General features: G+C 29.4%; 1 long non-coding RNA gene across 1 annotated transcript; it reads right to left on the bottom strand.

Moving 5' to 3' along the window:
- Positions 1–11,905: 11,905 nt before the first annotated feature.
- On the bottom strand, positions 11,906–13,792 carry LOC124842655 (uncharacterized). Its single transcript, XR_007029196.2, has 3 exons — positions 13,657–13,792; positions 13,349–13,483; positions 11,906–12,109 (listed from the first exon to the last, which is right to left on the bottom strand). It is a non-coding gene; the product is annotated as an uncharacterized LOC124842655 (long non-coding RNA).
- Between the last annotated feature and the right edge of the window lie 6,187 nt (positions 13,793–19,979).

Genomic DNA, 19,979 nt, shown 5'->3' with positions numbered 1-19,979 from the left:
AGTGTTTGAATTTTCTATAACCCTTGCGACTGGACATGGTGATTTTCTGGGTTTTTGGTTTGGCTTTGCAGGTCAGAAAGTTATGTTGTTAGGACGATGATGGTGAAGACACAAGTGAAGGAAGAACGTCGGCGCTAATGGAGGATTGCTCTGTGCACGATTTGTGATTTGTAATTTGCGATTGCTGGGTTCATTGCAGGTCTGGTTTTGATGTAAGTTCGAGAATGAGGTGCGGCGTCCATGGATTTTGGATGAGAACGAAGGCAGCAGCGAGGAGGCTCGCGAAGTGATGGCGGCTTTGGGTGACATTCTGCAGCCGCGTGATGGAGATGATTTCACCACTCACGATTTGTTCCTGGTGAGGCAGGGGTGGACAAAGATGAAGATGGTGAGCGAGAAGCGTGAATGAGAAGGCCATGGTCAATGCGTGTTGATGTTCGACGGAGGCGCTACTCTTACGGCGGCGTCTCGACGAGGAAGATGATGGCCTGAAGATTCTCGCGACGCAGCGGAGGCGAGCACGGTTGCGTCAATGGCTGCCTCTGGTTCTCTGTAGGTGCGTTAGTGGCGACGATTTCGGAGGAGGAGACATTCAGGGCTCCAGCGATGGTGGATTTTTCCAAAATGGTAGCAGCGGCACATGGTGGTGACGGCGGCCTAGGGTTTGTGTGGAGAAGATTATGCTGATGAGTTAGGGCTGAGGTGGCAAAAACTGGTTGGTCTATTTGGTGTGCAGAGGATTAATGACGTGGCAGCTTCTCAATGGTCAAATTTGTGTGTAGAGGATTTGGACACGTGGCAGAATCTGGTATCTGGTGAAATCTGATTTAGGAGGGGTAGGAATAAGAAAATTTAGGGGTTGCAGGAGAAAAGGCTAAGTGTTTAGGCTTAGTTGTTGGCCTGTTTTAGAAATAGTAATGTATGTAGGAAAATTTAGGAGGTGCAAGGGTAAAGTTTGCCTGTTTGGCCCATTTGTATATTATTTTGCAAACAAAATCTGATTTTGGCCTTGAATTGTCATTTGGACAAATAAAACTTATAATTTCAGCTGCACAAATAAACGTAAGAATTTCCAAGAATAATTTATGCAATTAAAATCACTTTTTAAGTCCCTTTTATTTTCAAACACAATATATCCAATCATCACAGATCCTCTTTAAATCAATCATTCAAACACATGAATTTAATCAAAAATTTTAATTTTAAAGCATAAATGTGGGCATAAATATGCACTCATCAGTAGCTGACGTGAGAGTTGGGATCTTTATTTTGGGAATGATCATTTATTCTATTTAAAAGTTTTCAGACTTGGTATTTTTATTGTAAAACAGAATATTTGATATTGTCGTTTTGAACAAACAACGTTTTTAATTATGTTTTATTTCCGCCTGTTAAACAAATAAAGTTTGAGTGTATTACAAGATTGTTTTATGGAAACATTTTGTGGGAAATTTTTACACCGTGACATTTTGAAAAATTGGGGTGTTACAATTGTTGTCGTTATAACCATTGGGTCATCCTGGTTAGGGTCGGGAGCATGAAAATCTTCATCAGAAAAGGTAATCTGCGGGAATGGACCGTCGTACCACATTGGCTCGGTTTACGCTTCGCAAGCTCCTCAGGTGCCTCTTTTTGGCCGATGAAGTTGCTCCACCCCCCTCGAATCCACTAGAGATAGTGTTAATATGGCCTTTGAAAGATCGGTCACCAACCTTCCCCGATCCACGCCAATCTCCCCAATTCTTTCCACTATTCCCCGGCTGCCGATTGTTCTTCCCCAATGGGTTGTTGTTCTTGGTCGGCTCTCTCCCTTTCACTTCCTGCACATATCGCTTGAGGTGGCCTGCTCTCACCAATTCCTCCAACTTATCCTTAAGGGTGTCACAGCCTTCCGTATCATGCCCCAGGTTCTGATGGTACTTGCAATGCTTCTAACCATCAGCTTGCCTAGGGGTAGGTGATTGCAGCAGAGTTAACAAATTCGCCCTCAACGCCTCCTTTATTACCCTTGCTTTTGGCGTAGTGAACTGCGTATACCTCGTAAATCTGGATCCCTTAGGGGCCTCTCTCCCCTTAAAGCTCCCCCATCGTCTCGATCTCGTGATCGCTTTCCCTCCTTTCGTCCTTGGTTTCGGTTCAGCACCCGTGCATACTCCTCCTTTTGCCCCTACTGAAAGGCTCGCATCTCCTCGACGCGTATAAACATGTTGGCTCTGTTCTTTAATTCAACCATGGTCAGGGGTTCCTCAACATACAAGCTATCAGCTAAAGGCCCTGGTTGTAAGAATGTAGTCAAGCTATTTAGTATAAATTTCTTGTCCACATCTTTTACTTGTCGGACGGTCTTATTGAACCGGTCCATGAAGTCTCTCAAAGTTTCGCCCGCTTCTTGTCTTATTTTCAGCAAGGCCAAATATGTTAACTCTTGAGCCTTACTTGATGCATACTGTTGCCCAAACAAATTGCGTAGCGTTCCAAAACCATTAATAGTCCTGGGTTCTAAAGAATGAAACCAAGCTAGGGCATCTCCCTTTAATGACAAAGAGAAAACTCCGCACCACACCAGATTGTTAGTGGAATAAACAGTCATGGCATCTATGGAGGATTGCAGATGCTCACTAGGATTAGTTGATCCATCATACTTTTACATGGTAGGAAACAACTTATTTTCGGGCATAAGTACCCCCATTACAGTAGTTGTGAATGGGTGAAGCCCCTTTGCTTCATCTGGTTGCTCCCCCAGACCTATGCCAACTTCTGGATTACGCCTGCTCTCCTGAGCTCCTGCACCACTGTTTGCTTCCTGATTTCTACCCTCGGCTTGTGTGTTCCCTACATCCCCATTAGCGTCGGGATTGCCGACTGTTGGACCGACTGATACCTATGTCCATCTCGCTCTGTCCTTAACGCCACGATCTCCGCCTATATTGCTTCCATTCGCCTTTGCATTTCATGCATCAACTCCCACGGATCCGCCTATCCTGCCATTCTCGTGATACTAATTAGGTTTCTTTTACAGTCCTCGGGCCCCATGGTGGGCGCCAATTGTTTCGGTATGAAAGGGACCGAGTCTGCTGCACCGCTTTTCATTCTGTACTTCGCTTCACTATCTCTAGATCCTACACTCCTTTTCACCTCTCTTTATACCGATCGAGAGTCCACCTGCACAAAACACTCTGACGCTCAAGTCAGAATAACGTTTTAGCAAGGTTTTGGTATCTTTTTTAGTTAGTTGTTTGTACTTGAACCTTAATCTTGTATTTATAAGCTTTATCAAATGACCAGCCCATTAATCACCCATTAATACCATATAATTTTGTACACAATAACTTGTTAATTACTCACAAATGTCGTATATCTACCCCTGAAGTGGTTATTAAGCATATTAATTAGCCATTAATGCTATTTATCTTACCTAGGTCAATCTTACCTAGGCCAACCTTTAGGTTATTGACCGATAGACATGTTCTGGCCGATAGCCCGATCGGTTCTTAGGGGGATGGTTGGGGTTCACTCTTTCCGTCCAGCTACTAGGGGAATAGTACAACACAGTTTAGAAATCTTTTAAGAACTACAAAATTGAAAGAGAGTAAACTAAAAAAAATGTAATTTTCAGTAAACAGTGAAAAGTTTGTTCATAAGAGTGAATTCGAGGGTGTGTTACCAGAATTTGTGTAAGTACATTTTGCTGAAAATATATGATCCTGAGAAAGAGGAGTTACATTTACTTTTCTTCAAGTAGAAGTTTTACTGGATTTGAGATGAGGGTGTTAAGAAAATCTCACGATACACACACTCAGATATTTTCCTAAAATTGAGTCTTATTATTCATTGATAATTGAAGGCTTTAAATAGCCGTGCCACTTACAATATTACGAGAATAAAAATAAAATATCAACTATTTTAAAAATAAAATATCAACTATCTTAAAAATAAAATCTGCTTAATCTATCATAAAATAATATTGTACCTAGATAAATCGAAAATCATAACTTTGTATCCCTATTTTATCTCTATCAAATCAAATTAAATATTACTAGACCCAAACATTAATAAAATAATATTTAAACAAAATTATTAATAAAATCCTAAAAATTTAAGTTTATCCCAACAAACTCCCCCATAAACTTAAATTCTTCCTTCCTTCATTCGGCTTTCCAAGTGCATCATTCCACACCGGGTTTGCTTCTTTCAATCAGATTTGAGTTGGAGTTATCCAAGCTCTTACTAGTCATACCTTGCTTCAAGCACCTTCTCTCCAATATTTCCAACTCTAGTTCATACAATCGATTCTTCTTCGCTTTTGCTTGGGTTACTAGACGACCATGCTTATCCTTTAAATACAGTACCTGGCCCTTCACAAAAATAGAATTACCTTTTTCAATTATCTGACCCATGCTTAAAATATTGCTCTTTAGCTTGGGAACATAGTAAACATCCCCAATCTCTCCAACTCGTCCATTGTTCTACATATGCCGAATTGTTCCATGCCCTCTCACGACCACCTTAGAGTCATCTCCAAAAGACACAAATTTAACCTCCACCTTTGTGAGTTTATCAAAAAAGTTCTCATTCCCACACATATGATTGTTTGCCCTGGTATCTATATATCATACTGAGTTGGTAGAAATCTCATCAGTCTTTGATTTCAAGCATGTTCCAACATCCGCCTTCTTTATCTCCTCAAGCTCAACCCTCTGTTTATTCATAATTTCATTAGCTTCATCTAGAAGCCTACCTATCCGTTGAATATCTTCATCATTTTGTTTGAGTTCTCTCCAGGTTTTCCTTCTCCACAATTGTTGCATCCTTTACTAAGATCACTCATCCATTGTTGGGATTTGGCTCTCCATGTCCATTGCATCCGAGCTCTTTGCCATCAACAGGAATCCACATTCTTCTTCAACATCTTCAGTAACGAGACTCCTCTCCCCCTTTGTCTCGGTCTTGCAATATTTTACAATATGGCCTACCTTACCACAATTATAGCACTTGCTTGATCTACACTTGTTTGTATATAGTGACCATACTTGCCACACTTAAAACACTCAACTCCTGACAGATATCCTCGGCCTTTCCCTTGTCCTCGATCACACCAATTCTGCTGATCGATTTGCTCTTCATCATTCTCAAAATTACCTCGGCCACGTACACCTCATCCTTTGCTTCCTCGCCATCTGCTGCCAGGACCTCGGTTCTAAGTAATCTGAGTTTTATTCGAGTCAAATTGTACCTGTAGTGCTTGGTCGTCGGGTTCAACATGATCATCCCAACTCCTTCTCCTTTGTTCGTGGGCCTCTAATGACCCAACAAGTTCATCCATTGTGAGAATTCGACAAGTCCTTCGATTCTTCGATGACGCACACAATACTTGCGAAATCTTTTGTAAGAGATCTCAAAATTTTTCCCACAACCCGGCTAGATGACATTTGTTCTCCATTCCTGCCGAGTTGGTTGGCCACCTTCTCCACCCGAGTTATGTACTCGGTTATATGTTCTTTGGGCTCCATCTTCAACTGTTCAAACTCTCCTTTGAGAGCTTGTATTCAGACTTGTCTAATGTGGTTGTCACCTTTATACGCAACCTCTAATATCTCCCAAGCTTCCTTTGTTGATTTAGCATTCGCTATTTTTTCGAATCCTGACTCATCTATTGCATTGTAGAGAAAATATAATGTCGACCCATCTCTTACACGTGTTTTCTTCAACAGGGTTATCTGTGCCACGGTCTGAAGTTCATCTTCATCAGGTTCAACGTATCCGTCTTCCACCATATCCCAAACGTCTTGGGATCTCAATAACGCTTTCATCTGTAGAATTAAAAAAAAAGGACAAAATGAAAGAAATCTATGGTGTAATTTTGATTATGTTCGATAATTATGTTTTTTTTTCGATTTTTTATGGTTTTTCTTTTGTTTTCCTTTATTTGAATTATGTATGGGCGTATATTTTATTTTATATTATTTTTTTATTCATAGACATTATTTTAATTTTGTGACGAAATTAAGTGAGCAGTTTTAGTTTCTATAATACTATAATAGTGTAGTTTTAGTCGTTTAGATCATACCCTGTAATTTTGATCCTTTAGTAACATGATTGTAATAATGTCATCACTAAGATGCCATATTAATATTCTTATCTTTTTTTTTTTTAAGAATGAGCTTATGGTTAAATTTTAAAATATAAAAACTAACCATGCCAAATCATTTAAAATTAATTACCTTAATTTTAAAATTAATTTAATATAAAAACTTGTCGCACATTTCTATTCCAAATCATTTAAAAATTAATTACCTTAATTTTAAAATTAATTTAATGTAAAATTATTTGTTATATTTAAATACTGAATTAGCGCGCGATTCCTCATTTCTATATTTTGGGAGTCTATTGCACTTTTTATAGAGTAAGTTTTCTTTATTTTCTTCCTTCTTCTTTCATTTTTTTTTATCTGTGCATTTATATTAGTACGTTGTTTCTCTTCGTCTTCGTTTTTCTTCGTCTTCGTTTTTCTTCTTGTTCTTTTCTTCGTTTTACTTCTTTTTCTTCTTGATTTAACTTTCAGAGTAACATGCCGGAGTCGAACATGCCGGTGGTTGCAGAAATGAATCCTGAATCAGGATTTATGCACAAACTACGATCAGGTATTAAATTTGCGTTGGTTATGATGCATAAGTTGTTCAACAAGATGGATGTGGATTTATCAAGATTAGCCAACTTCTTAACTGATATAGGTGAGTCTTTGATTCCTTTATCAAATTTCTGTAATAAAGGAGTGTATCTTGTGGCATCCCAAATATATAATAACCACAATTATATAACTTAGGCGTCCACATTCTAATAAAGAAAATAGTCAGAGTAGAATAGTAGTTCAGTAGCTGATATTACAGTCATTCACAAAAGGACAGAACTTAAAACTTAAACAGTTTAGAGTACTTCAAAATAACACCAACTTAAATTTAGAAATCCTAAAAATACTATACTACATCATCAACATCCTCCAACTCTTGCTCTAAGGGAACCTCCTCAACAACGTCTGCTCCCATCCAAGTGGATGATCATCGCAAAGGAAAACATACACAAGTAGCACACAACAAAGAAGCAAGGGTGAGCTAGATGAATAAGCAGTAATCATATAGTTCAATCAATAAATATCATCGTGCTTAGCTACATATAAAGAACAATCAAGGCATACCACTTTAAACCATGACTCAAACACTCATATACAGAAGAAGAAAAAATGAGTGAGATCCCCTCTATGCACCAGTTTACGTTCATATATATATATATATATATATATATATATATATATATATATATATATATATATATATATATATATATTATGATAACAATTTATATCATACGTTTCATATGTTAATATAATAGATATCATGCTTTCCTAACTTATATTTTCATAACATTTAATAATATACATACATATATATATTATGATAACAATTTATATCATACGTTTCATATGTTAATATAATAGATATCATGCTTTCCTAACTTATATTTTCATAACATTTAATAATATACATACATATATATATTATGATAACAATTTATATCATACGTTTCATATGTTAATATAATATATATCATGCTTTCCTAACTTATATTTCCATAACATTTAATAATATACATATATATATTATGATAACAATTTATATCATACGTTTCATATGTTAATATAATAGATATCATGCTTTCCTAACTTATATTTTCATAACATTTAATAATATACATACATATATATATTATGATAACAATTTATATCATACGTTTCATATGTTAATATAATATATATCATGCTTTCCTAACTTATATTTCCATAACATTTAATAATATACATACATATATATATTATGATAACAATTTATATCATACGTTTCATATGTTAATATAATATATATCATGCTTTCCTAACTTATATTTTCATAACATTTAATAATATACATACATATATATATTATGATAACAATTTATATCATACGTTTCATATGTTAATATAATATATATCATGCTTTCCTAGCTTATATTTCCATAACATTTAATAATATACATACATATATATATTATGATAACAATTTATATCATACGTTTCATATGTTAATATAATATATATCATGCTTTCCTAACTTATATTTTCATAACATTTAATAATATACATACATACATATATATATATATATATATATATATATATATATATATATATATTATGATAACAATTTATATCATACGTTTCATAGGTTAATATAATATATATCATGCTTTCCTAACTTATATTTTCATAACATTTAATAATATACATACATATATATATTATTATGATAACAATTTATATCATATATTAATATAATATATATCATGCTTTCCTAACTTATATTTTCATAACATTTAATAATATACATACATATATATATATATTATGATAACAATTTATATCATACTTTTCATATGTTAATATAATATATATCATGTTTTCCTAACTTATATTTTCATAACATTTAATAATATATATATATATATATATATATATATATATATATATATATATATATTATGATAACAATTTATATCATATGTTTCATATGTTAATATATATATATATATATATATATATAAATTATTAGATAAAATCATTAATATTAATCTTTGTATTCAATTATTTGTTTTGAAATATGAATGTCATTTAGAGAGTTTTATTATTAAAATGCATTTTAGAGAGTTTGAAAAAACAAATATTTAAACTTCTCCTTAATGTAAAAATAATCTTGTGTAATCAACATAATAACATAATAAATAAATTCAAACATGTAAATTATCTTTTTCTTACACATTAAACAAAGATTTAATTCAGCTAATAAATATTAACTTTAATTGAATTTAAATCCAGTTTTTCTTTTACGTGCAACAAAATAAGCTTAGCGGGAAATAACTAAATATATATTATAAGTTTATTAAATATTTTTGAAACAATATATATTATTTTGAAACAATATATATTATTTTGAAACAATATATATTAAATATTAAATATTTGAAAAAATATATATTATTTTGAAACAATATTTTTGTAAAAAAATAACTAAAAACGTGGAAATCTTGTTTTATCAGGATTTTATTTTGTACTATCATTGTGATTATTAAAAGTATAAATTAATTTTTATAACAGTTTTGAAAAGAGTGATTTTGAAATACACGAAAGCATATAAGAACATGCATCAGAAGAATTCTCTTCCGTGTTACAGCTGTCGATGTTTAGGTCAAGGGAAAGAGTTTTGGATGATTACGATGCCAATTTAAGAATAAAACTTTTATAAATAGTATAATTATTTTAAAATAAATTTTAATTATTTAATCATAAAATACGTGCTTTTATATTATTATTAGTGTGAGAAAATGAATTACAGTCAAACAAATGACACTGGATTTCGTTGTTAAAATATTTAAAGTATAATGAAACAAAATTATTATATTTTATTTTCTCTTAACTTATTTTTTTTTTCTTATAATTTAAAAATAAGATAGAAGAGACTCGAACATGGGAGACGTTGCTTTTTCGGTTTTGGTGAATAAAAGAAAGAGACCAATGAACTAATGACAATTGGAACGTTCTACTCGCACTTTATCCTACATTAATATTTTCATTTAAAAAAGAGAATAATAGTAACTGTTCCAAATTCTACAATATTAACTTATAAATATTTTGGACTTATGTTTTATATTAATTAGTATTTAATTTATATTACTGTTCTGTGCAGGAATTAAGAATTAATTAAATTGATACGAAGTATTGTAAATTTAGAACAAGTTTACCATTTTTGTCCCTTTCTAAATTTAAAATTGACTTTAAAAAAATACAATTGATAATTATATTGAGGTTTGATCCTGAATTGAATTGTTTATTATGGCTTCATTGATTCTATCATTTCAGTAAAATAATAGTATTAATTTATTGTAAAAGATATTCTAATTAGTTTTCCAAATATGACATTTCAAAGTTAAGCTTGGGCTTAACTCACTTTCTTTTCAAAATTATATAAATTTAAATGTTGTAAAGTATTAGGGTGTTGCTCCCTCCACCCCCACACATCTCTTCCTCCACCTCCTCTTTACTATTTTGCCCCTTCCTCCACCTTTCCTTTACTATTTTGCCCCTCAGTAAAATTTTATTTTTAAAATTGTTGTTTTTTAATTTTATTCATTTATAACATATTTCACTGATAACCTACGTAGTTTCTTGTATGAGTAAAATATTTTTCTACAAAGCTTGGTGATCGTGAAAAGAATTATCAAACAATCTTCTTCTTGTTCTCGGTGCAGTACGTGGTGCAGTGCGTTTATGGTGTAGTGTCCTTGTCGTGGTTCCTCTCCAGGTACGTAGTCATAATCCTTCCAATAATCCTAAACCCTAAATCCTTCCCATACTTCCAATAATCCTTTTAATATCCAAGCCTATAATCCTTGCATGAGCCGCAAAACGTAGTAAAATAAAAACGAAACGTAAAAGGAACACTGCCTATGGACGGATGACATCCTTCAACGGATGTCAACATCCGTTTAAGGCAAAACGGATGTCGACATCCGTTTTGCCTTCAACGGATGTTGACATCCGTTGAAGGATGTCATCCGTCCAGAGGCAGTGTTCCTTTTACGTTTCGTTTTTATTTTATTTGTTTATTTTATTTACAGTAATTTATATTTAAATTTATAATTTTAAATGTTATATATGGTTAGTTTTTAAACGTAATAATTTTGTTAAAATATGAATTTGTTAAAATATGAATTTGTTATAGGTGGAGAAGAAGCTTAACGGAAGAGAGAAAGGTAAACGAAAATGGAAGAGAGGAAGAGGTGCAGAGGGAAGTAAATCAGAAGTTTTAAATAAATTAAAATATTAAAATAATAAAAATAAAAAATTTTAACTTTTGAGGATATAATTGTCATTTTATAAGGATATAATTGGCATTTTAAAAAATTGGGGAGGTGGAGGAAGAGACGTGTGGGGGTGGAGGGAGTAACACCCAAAGTATTATTGGAAATAAAGAAATAAAAATCATTATTTGCATGACTTGCATGTTTTGGCCTCTCTAAACTTATGATAGATTCTATAAAATTCAGATAACTCTGACATATTAGAATGCAAATAACCCACTAATATTTTTTATGATTAATAAAGAAAATTTATATGAACCTATTTATATTTTTATTTTATTAAGTTTTAAGTATTTAAAATTAAGTTTTTATTAATTTTTTTAAGTATTGAATATTTAAAAGTTTTGTATTTTTTAATTAAATCTCTACTAATTATTTATTTTTAATTGAATGACGTAAATATTGTTTTATCTTCTTATATGATTTAATTATTTTTAAATATTATTTTATGTGTTACTTTTGTTATTGAATAAGGATAAATTAAGATGAGAGAGAAAAAAGAAACTAAAACTAAACACTAAGTTAATACTAAAATGACTCGTGAAGATAACTAAGGTATAACAAGACAAAATGAAAACTATGTCACCCAATTAAAAGAAAATTTAAATAGTTGAAACCCCATTAAAACATAATACATTTTCAAATACTAAATAGAAAATTGTTTATTTAAAACTCAATTAAAAATATCTAAATTTATGAATTATTTAAATTTAACTAAACCTTATATTTTTCTAACAAAAAGAATTGAAAGGTTAAACTGATTTTTGTTGGGAGACTAATGTTTATACTTAATCTCTGTATCTTTCAGAGAATGTATGATGTGAGAATGAATTCAGACTTTTTATCAAATCCATTTTGTCAAGCACAATATCATGCAGATTAAGAGACAACTTATACTACAAAACATGACAAAATAAATCATAAACCATTCTTCAAGAATCGTTGATTACAAAGCATGGTTGTCATCCTTAAACTTGGTGGTAAGATATCAATTATTGTAAATAAAAATGAATAAAGGGTTGTAGCTTAGGGTTAAAAAATACCTAATTAACATAATCTGTAAATTTGAGATCTGTGATAACTATAAGCTTTATTGTTTAAGATAGTAAATTTAAAGATACTAAGTCACACAGAAGTATGCCTCTGATAAAGTCTGACTTGTATCCTGTAAAAACCATAAACACATGCAATGTAAAAGTAATAATAATAAAGGATTAATAACTCTTTTTATCGAAGAAAAATAATTGCAGATAAAAACACAGAATATGCAGCATGTCAATTTTCCTCTCCATTATTTCTAGTTTCTATATTATGTGTTACATTAAGTGCCTTAGAAACTACGAACATGTATTATCATAAATTGTTTTCTTCAAATGAAATTTTGTCTTCTTTTCTTTTTATTTTTTTTCTATTTTTTTGAAGCTACTTCTCTTTTAATATTAAGATACTTTATAGTTGAAAAGTAAAAAAAAATTCGGACATGGGATTAAGATATTTACGAAACTGTTTCTTTACACTTTTCTTTCGAATTAGTTTAGGTTATTCTACAAACTTAATTAAAAGTTTTTTTATGTCTATGTATCTAGGTATATCTGTCCAAAGACACTCTAATGTTCAAGTCACTAAACAATCCAATCAGAATCAAGTAAATTCTTAAATTTGTAACAAAAACTATCATTTTTAATGGTAGGTTTCGAAATAGGTTTGTAATATGATCTCGACCCATTTTTTAAGTAGCTCTAATAAGTAATCTTGATTAAGAAACATAAGAATTCTTATTATTGGGTGTCATCCAGCCTCTCGGGCTCCCATCTTTGTAACCGTATGATAAATCGCATTTAATAAATCTTAATTACATGGTGCCTAATAGTATTGTAATTTGTACGCAACTTATTCAAATCGGTGGCCACTTCTCATGGTTTTATCCAACCGATTATTCTGTATGTTCGTAGGCATATGGTACAAAAATCAATCACTATAATACTAATTAAGTAATTTGAGTTCAAGAGTTCTCATACAATTGAGTAAAAATAACAGTATAAAGAAACAAAATCGTTTTAAGAACTAACAAGACAGAAAGTACTGTGTTTGGAAATTGAATCAAATGATTAAGTGAGCTATGATCTGCTTGGATGATCAAGTCTTTAAACAAAGATCAAGGCTTCAGTTAGTAAAAAAAATTTAAGGAATGAAAAATTATCATTCTCTTATTTCCAATTTCATCACCTGAATTTTTCACTATTTTCCCTCTCTTGTAGACATTTTCTTCTTCTCTCTACATGAATGTCTAAATTCCAAATCACACAAAATACAGAATAATGCAGACTCCAAATTTGCATAACTCAACAAAATCTACTGACACTAAACAAAAGAAACAAAACTGAGAAGAAATCAGAGTACTGACTATGTTTCTTGTTTCTGAGGTTGTACATTCTTGTGGTTTCCGATCTTGGAACTTTTATCAGCATTCTTGTCTGGAAATATCACGTGAAGCGATGCGTCCAAATCTAACAGAACCTTTCCACATAAATTGCAGACACTGAAATCAAATCATTCAAATGTAAAGATTCGGAGATCAAAATTAATGAATGTTCTTAAAAAGAAATTAGATTTAACTTAATATTAAAAATTACTTAGATTTATATATTATAATTTTAACTTATCTCTGTCGGTAAAATTAGACGAAGAAAGGGGAAGAAATTGTTGAATTACCTGCAAGAATCGACGGAAATGTCACCGTAGATGGGTTCCAATCTGGTGGGGCAAACCCTGCAACAATGACTGCACCACTCCATGCATGCCAACGTTTGTGTTGAGTTTCAAAGTGGCATAAATAACCTAATCAGAGCTTTCTAAATACCATTAAATACCTTTGACTAAGCATATACACCATGCATATCATAATATAATATATATTTCCATATATTCGATATATAAGACCCAAAATATTCAAACTTTATTATACTAATAAAAATATTTTATAACAGAATTATTTTTAAAAATATAATAAACTCTTAATATTTTAAACTTGGATTTGAGTATATCGAAATCTGAACTAAATTATAATTTAGTTACTTTTATTAGGATGGGTTCCCTTAATAGAGTTTATAATTATATATATAAAAAAGATACATATTTTTTTTTTCAATTTTACACTCTTAATTACTATTTTTAAAATTTAAATAATTATTCATAATAAAAATTTATTTTCAATGCAATCATTTTAGTAAATTTTTTAATTCAAATAACTACTCATTATAAAATAATTATATTTGCACTTTTATTATTTTAGTAACTATTTTTTCAAATTTAAATGATTATTTTAGTAACTATTTTAGTAATCACCTTATCTGTAGAAATTAAATATACGTTAGGATGTTTGTAATAAGTCATGAATTGTGTGTATTACATATTTGTTTATCTACTTAATTTGGACTGTGCTTGGTTTTCATGTTCTAGGTTTTACTTTTCTATTAATCATCTGCATATATTTTTATAGATAAAGCAAATTTGATCTCTCTCTTTTCATATCTTTTTATTTTTAACAAATTGCTTAAACCATTTTCCCCTCAAAATTCTCTGATCAAACATGTGTTTTTTTTCCTTCTGTTATGTACAGAAAATAGATAAAACAAAATAAAAACATTTTTAGTGTAATTTTGTTTTTGAAACAGAAAGATGTTATAAATAAGACGATGACTTTGTAAACGAATTTAAAATAGAAAATGTTATTTTAAAGCAAATAGGCTCTTAATTCTAAAGTTCTAAAATTACTTCATAATGCTTAAATCATCACAAATCCCAATTATTTAGGCATAAAACCATAAATTAGGACATGCTTATATTTTGTAACTACGGTAATTAAAAAAATTGTTATCCAAAAAAAAAGTTAACCCATTTGAGACTAGAGGTGTAGAAAAATATAATCAATTTTTAGTAATTTTAGTCCTTATAAAACTTTAAAGGGTAAGTTTTATGATTACAATATTTTATGTTTATTTATGTTTTGTTCTCTCTTCCTCTCCCTATATAAATAATATTTTTAACTCATTTCTGAAATATTTTTTATTTTTTATTTTAGACCTTGACTTTATTTTTTATCATAAAAAAGTAAAAAAGAAAACAATTTAATACATATATCTTCCAATATTATATAAACAAATAATTAAGCCAAAATATTATTTTTTTCATGCCAAAATTTAATTTTACATTTGATAATTTTAAATTTTAAAATTGTGTAATTTTAGTTCAGTACTATTATATCATCCAATTGTTAATATATTCATTGAAATAACATATATGATAAAAAAACTTGTTATTAAACTTTATTATTAATATTGATAACACAAAAGTACATCATAAGTTTGACTTTTTTTTTCCCTTTTTTTAAGAATATTTTTTAAAACTTTTATTATTTTTTATTGAAAAGGACTAAAGAGTAGAGAGATAATTCTATATTTATGCTCTTCCAGAGAAATTTAACTACAAGTATGCTTTTCGAAACCATTTTCAGTCAGAGATCGATCCAAGTACTATTTACAATTAACACTTGAATACTTCATAGAAAACTTTAAAACATATTTATTCGTAACTTTTATTAAAATAAGTTTTTCTTTTTATAACAAAGTTTACTCTAACAAATACCTTAAATGAAAACAGGATTGTCATCATGACACATAACATTTTTTGTCAATTTGAAAAAAATATAATAATGAACTAAAATCACTTGGTTATAAAATATCACAAAAATTAAATATATGATTAAATTTTTATAAAACCAAAATTATTTACTTAGGAATGTTACAATGAATGAAACAAATTGTCAACCTTTGAAATTGTGACACAGCAGAATGGGGCTTATTCTATATTCCTAAGGCCATGAACGAATAAAAGTAATAATTAAATTGCTACCCGACTTTTCTCTTCAATGCTGTAGGGAATGTTTTGAATTTTGAAGTACTCATTGTGAAAGTCTGCGTGCCATAATAGGCTTCATTCAATTTTGTAATTTGCAAATAATTTTTTCTAATAATTAAATAAAAGGTACATTATATATCAATATTCTGAATTGATTTTGTATCTATATATTTCACAAAGTATCGGTGATGAATTTAAATGTAAATATAAGTTAGATACGAGAGAATTAAGTATTATATGAAGGAAAAAATTTTGATTTTTCATTTAGAATTTTTAAGATTTTAAAAAACAGTGGTGTCAATTTTATTGATAAACTTTTCTAAAAAATATTCATCAGCAATATTTGTTTTGATAGATTGATTGATCGAGACAACTACATATAAAGGTCAATATTACAATATTTTAGTTTTTATTTTTATTTTAGCAAATATGTTTGCTTAAAGTTTCACCTTTTGGCATTGATATTATTGTAGTTATCGTGTAATAATTTGTTAATGTACACAGGTTTTAATTGTTGAATATTTTACGTTGAATAAAAATAAAATAAAATGATGCAAATTATTTTATAAGTTAATTTTATTAGTTAAGTTATGTTTTCTCATCGTTGAAGTTATGTATTTATTGAGTTTTGAGTGTTTTGATACATGTTTTTATTATTGTTGTTTTACAAAAGATATTTTGATGTTAAATATATTTTATTGATGTTTGAAATTAACTGTCTAATCACGACCCAAATATTGATCTTTGATGTTAGTTAATCTTTATCAAATTTAATTGTTGTTTAAGAATACAAGTGTTCAGTGAGTAGTTTAATGAACATTTTTTAATGTGTTATACGTACAAGTTAAAAAATTTATTTTTATGATATATATATATATATATATATATATATATATATATATATATATATGAATGTGAATAAATGATATACATAATATCAAAAAATAGGATAAATTGTTTTATTTTTAATTTTTTATCTAAATAAGATAATTTAAATTTATTATATTATATTTTATTTTTCTTAAATATAATATTTTAATTACAAAAAGTAATTTTTTAGTAATTTAAAATATTAATATTGATGTTGTTTTGTAATATTATTTTTTAATCAAATTTTGTTAAAATAATCTCAATTCATATTAACGAAACCTCTTGAGATTTTTATGCGAATTTTGAAATGAAGTATTTCAAATTCCAATTTGTTTAAGTTGAATTTAAAATTTCCTCTTTTGAATAAATCAAATATTTTTGAAAATTATAATTTCTTTTTGAAATTTTGTATACAAAAACAACAATTTATTATAAAATATTTCAAACTTTTCATAAAAATAATTTGCCTTTCTAAAATTTTCAATTCAAATACCCTAATAAAAGATTAAAAAAGAAAGACTATGAGAAGAAATTACACGAAACAATAAAAAAATAAATTATAAATCGATGAACATAAAATAATAAACCACTGTAATAAGTTAATAAACCCTCTTCGTTCCCATCCTCTCCAATTTTTTTGGTCTTCATAAATGGACGGAGTTGATAGAGAGAAATTACAGCTCCTTTGTTGCACCTCGTTCATTTATCATGTAACGTATGGAATTGAAGGTGAAATAAGGGCATGTTCGGATGAAAATCACTAATTCAGAACCTATTTTTGGATCTGAAATTCTATATTCAGAAATATATTCGAAATACAAAAAGAATATTCCAGAACAAGTATCATGAAAGTCATTTCAGAATCTAAAAATATAGTCTAGACTACTAGATTCAATTTTCTTTTTATATTTAGGAATAAATCTTCTATAACATATTTCAAATCCATAAATACACTCCAGACTCTTAGAAATACATTTTGAAATACAAAAAAGAGTTTTCTTGACCCTGTTTCAATGAAGGCAATAGACACAATGAATATGAATTATAATTAATATTCAATTCTGGGAATTGATATGCTCATTTTTTGCTTAAGTGAGCATTATCTAGATTTGTGAATATATAAACATTTTCTTGACCTTTAAATAACATGACAACATCAATTCCACGACTGCTTTTTTTTCTTTTCTGGCATGCTTATATGAATTTTTTTTGTCTGTATATATATCGAACTTTTTGACACTATTCTTCTGGTATTTTTCTTGTTAATTTATGGAATAAATTCAAAGGCATTTTTTGAATTTTATGTGACATTTCAGATTGATATACAATTAGAAACTGAGAATACTTTTTAAGTAATAAGAGAAAATGGACAAAGATAGGGCAAGGAAAAATAGACTAAAGAAACTGCTGAAATGTTTAGAAGATGTGTTAGAAGTTCCACATTAACTAGAGATAATATCAATTCATAGTTTATAAATGAGTGTAAATTTCATTTTACAAGTTAATTTTGTGAAATTGAGTTAGACTTAACATCTCTAACTTTAAAACAAAAGAGAACGAGAAAAGGCCTTTGTCTTACCAACATTTCATTTGAAATTTTCTCTACTATGCACAACTATTTATTGTGTTTGGGGTTACACTTCGGTTCAACCTAATCTACGTATTTGACTTCTTTTTTCCTTATTCATAAATGTCCTTACTACGCTATAGTGCAAATTATCGTTTGTCTGCATTTGAAACTGGAACCCAAACATACACAATGTTGTGTTAAATTGTTTACTTTTATTATAGTCTTGTTCATGTTGTTTTGTTAAATTATTGTTTGCTCTCTTTAGGAGCTTGTAAACCCGGCGGATAAATCAGAGGATGCTAGCTGACATTGCAAAGTCCTTAAAGGCAACAAGTTTCTTTCATAATTTTGTTGTTATTTTCTTGCTTGAATGGTTTAAATTGTAGGCTTTCTTTCGCCACACCGGCATTTTCTCTTTAAATAAATTATTTCAAAAATGGTCTGTCTGTAGAAAAAAAACAGAGATGTTTGGGAAGCGTAAATATAAATGTGGAGACATATATTATGGAATTCTCAGAACACGCATAAGGGAAGAAATCCAAGAAAGCAAAGGTCTTCGACATAATCTTCATTTTGGACATGGAACAATATCGGGGAAGTGAATTCAGTCTACATGTCTTTCCATTTTGTGATAGAGATGAGTGCGTGTCATTTTGTACCGTAGCAGTACTTAGACCGAAAGATGTATGCTTGTGGTCCTTGCATATCTTTTTCAATAATATACTTTTTGATACGTAAAACTTTTATATTCATTTCATATTATTTTTTATTTTTATAAGAATACAAAAGTTTATTTTTTTATACTATTTTTTTCTTGTATTATAAGTTAAATTAATGTAAAAGTACGTTTCTCTATCGTTACTTAATTTTTTTGAAAAAAAATTATATTTTGTTAGACATAAATTTTTTACATTTATTTGATATTTTTTTTAAAATATAAAAATTTATTTTTTATGACCATTTTACTTTTATATTATATCAAAGAAATATAAAAATGTGTCACTATAATATTATTATTTTTAGAAATATTGTGTAACATACTCTCACAATGTTTGGCTTCATGAGTTAGTGCCATCTACGTATAGTTTAGACTAGATTTTTCATTTACTAATTTTGATTTCCTCAGAAAAGAAACAAATTTATTCTAGTTTGCAAATTGGTTGGCCCATCTTTATCGAAAGTAAAATGAACGTGAGTGTTTATCTTTCGCAAAATGTACATGGATATTCTTCAATTGCTTCTTGATAAAATACTATCAAATACTCTAAATAAATTTAAAATGGTCCTAAAGTACCATGCAAATGATGAATGAACTAAATACAAAGTTAAACTACGAGCTGAAGAATATGCATGATTCTGTACAGGTCTAAATATCGTGGTTTAATATCTTAAAATGAGTTATAATGTATGGAAAAGAAATATAAATGTATGTGTTGGATATAAAGAAAGTCTCAATAAAATAAGATAAAAACATGAGTTTATACACACATAAGATACCTCAATTGGTAAAAGGTTTTTTGAAGTGGTACTAAAAACAAATTCGTAAGACTTTGACCAAAAGCAAAACCTCAATTGGTAAAAGGTTTTTTGAAGTGGTACTAAAAACAAATTCGTAAGATATTCTATGAGAAATCTATGTGTATATGTGTATTGAACCTCCCTACATATATGTGTCTTT

Source organism: Vigna umbellata, chromosome 1 (genome assembly GCF_029865625.1).
Source record: "Vigna umbellata cultivar VRB3 chromosome 1, Vumbellata_1.0, whole genome shotgun sequence".
Taxonomy (NCBI): domain Eukaryota; kingdom Viridiplantae; phylum Streptophyta; class Magnoliopsida; order Fabales; family Fabaceae; genus Vigna; species Vigna umbellata.
This window is presented reverse-complemented; position numbering and strand designations above follow the sequence as displayed.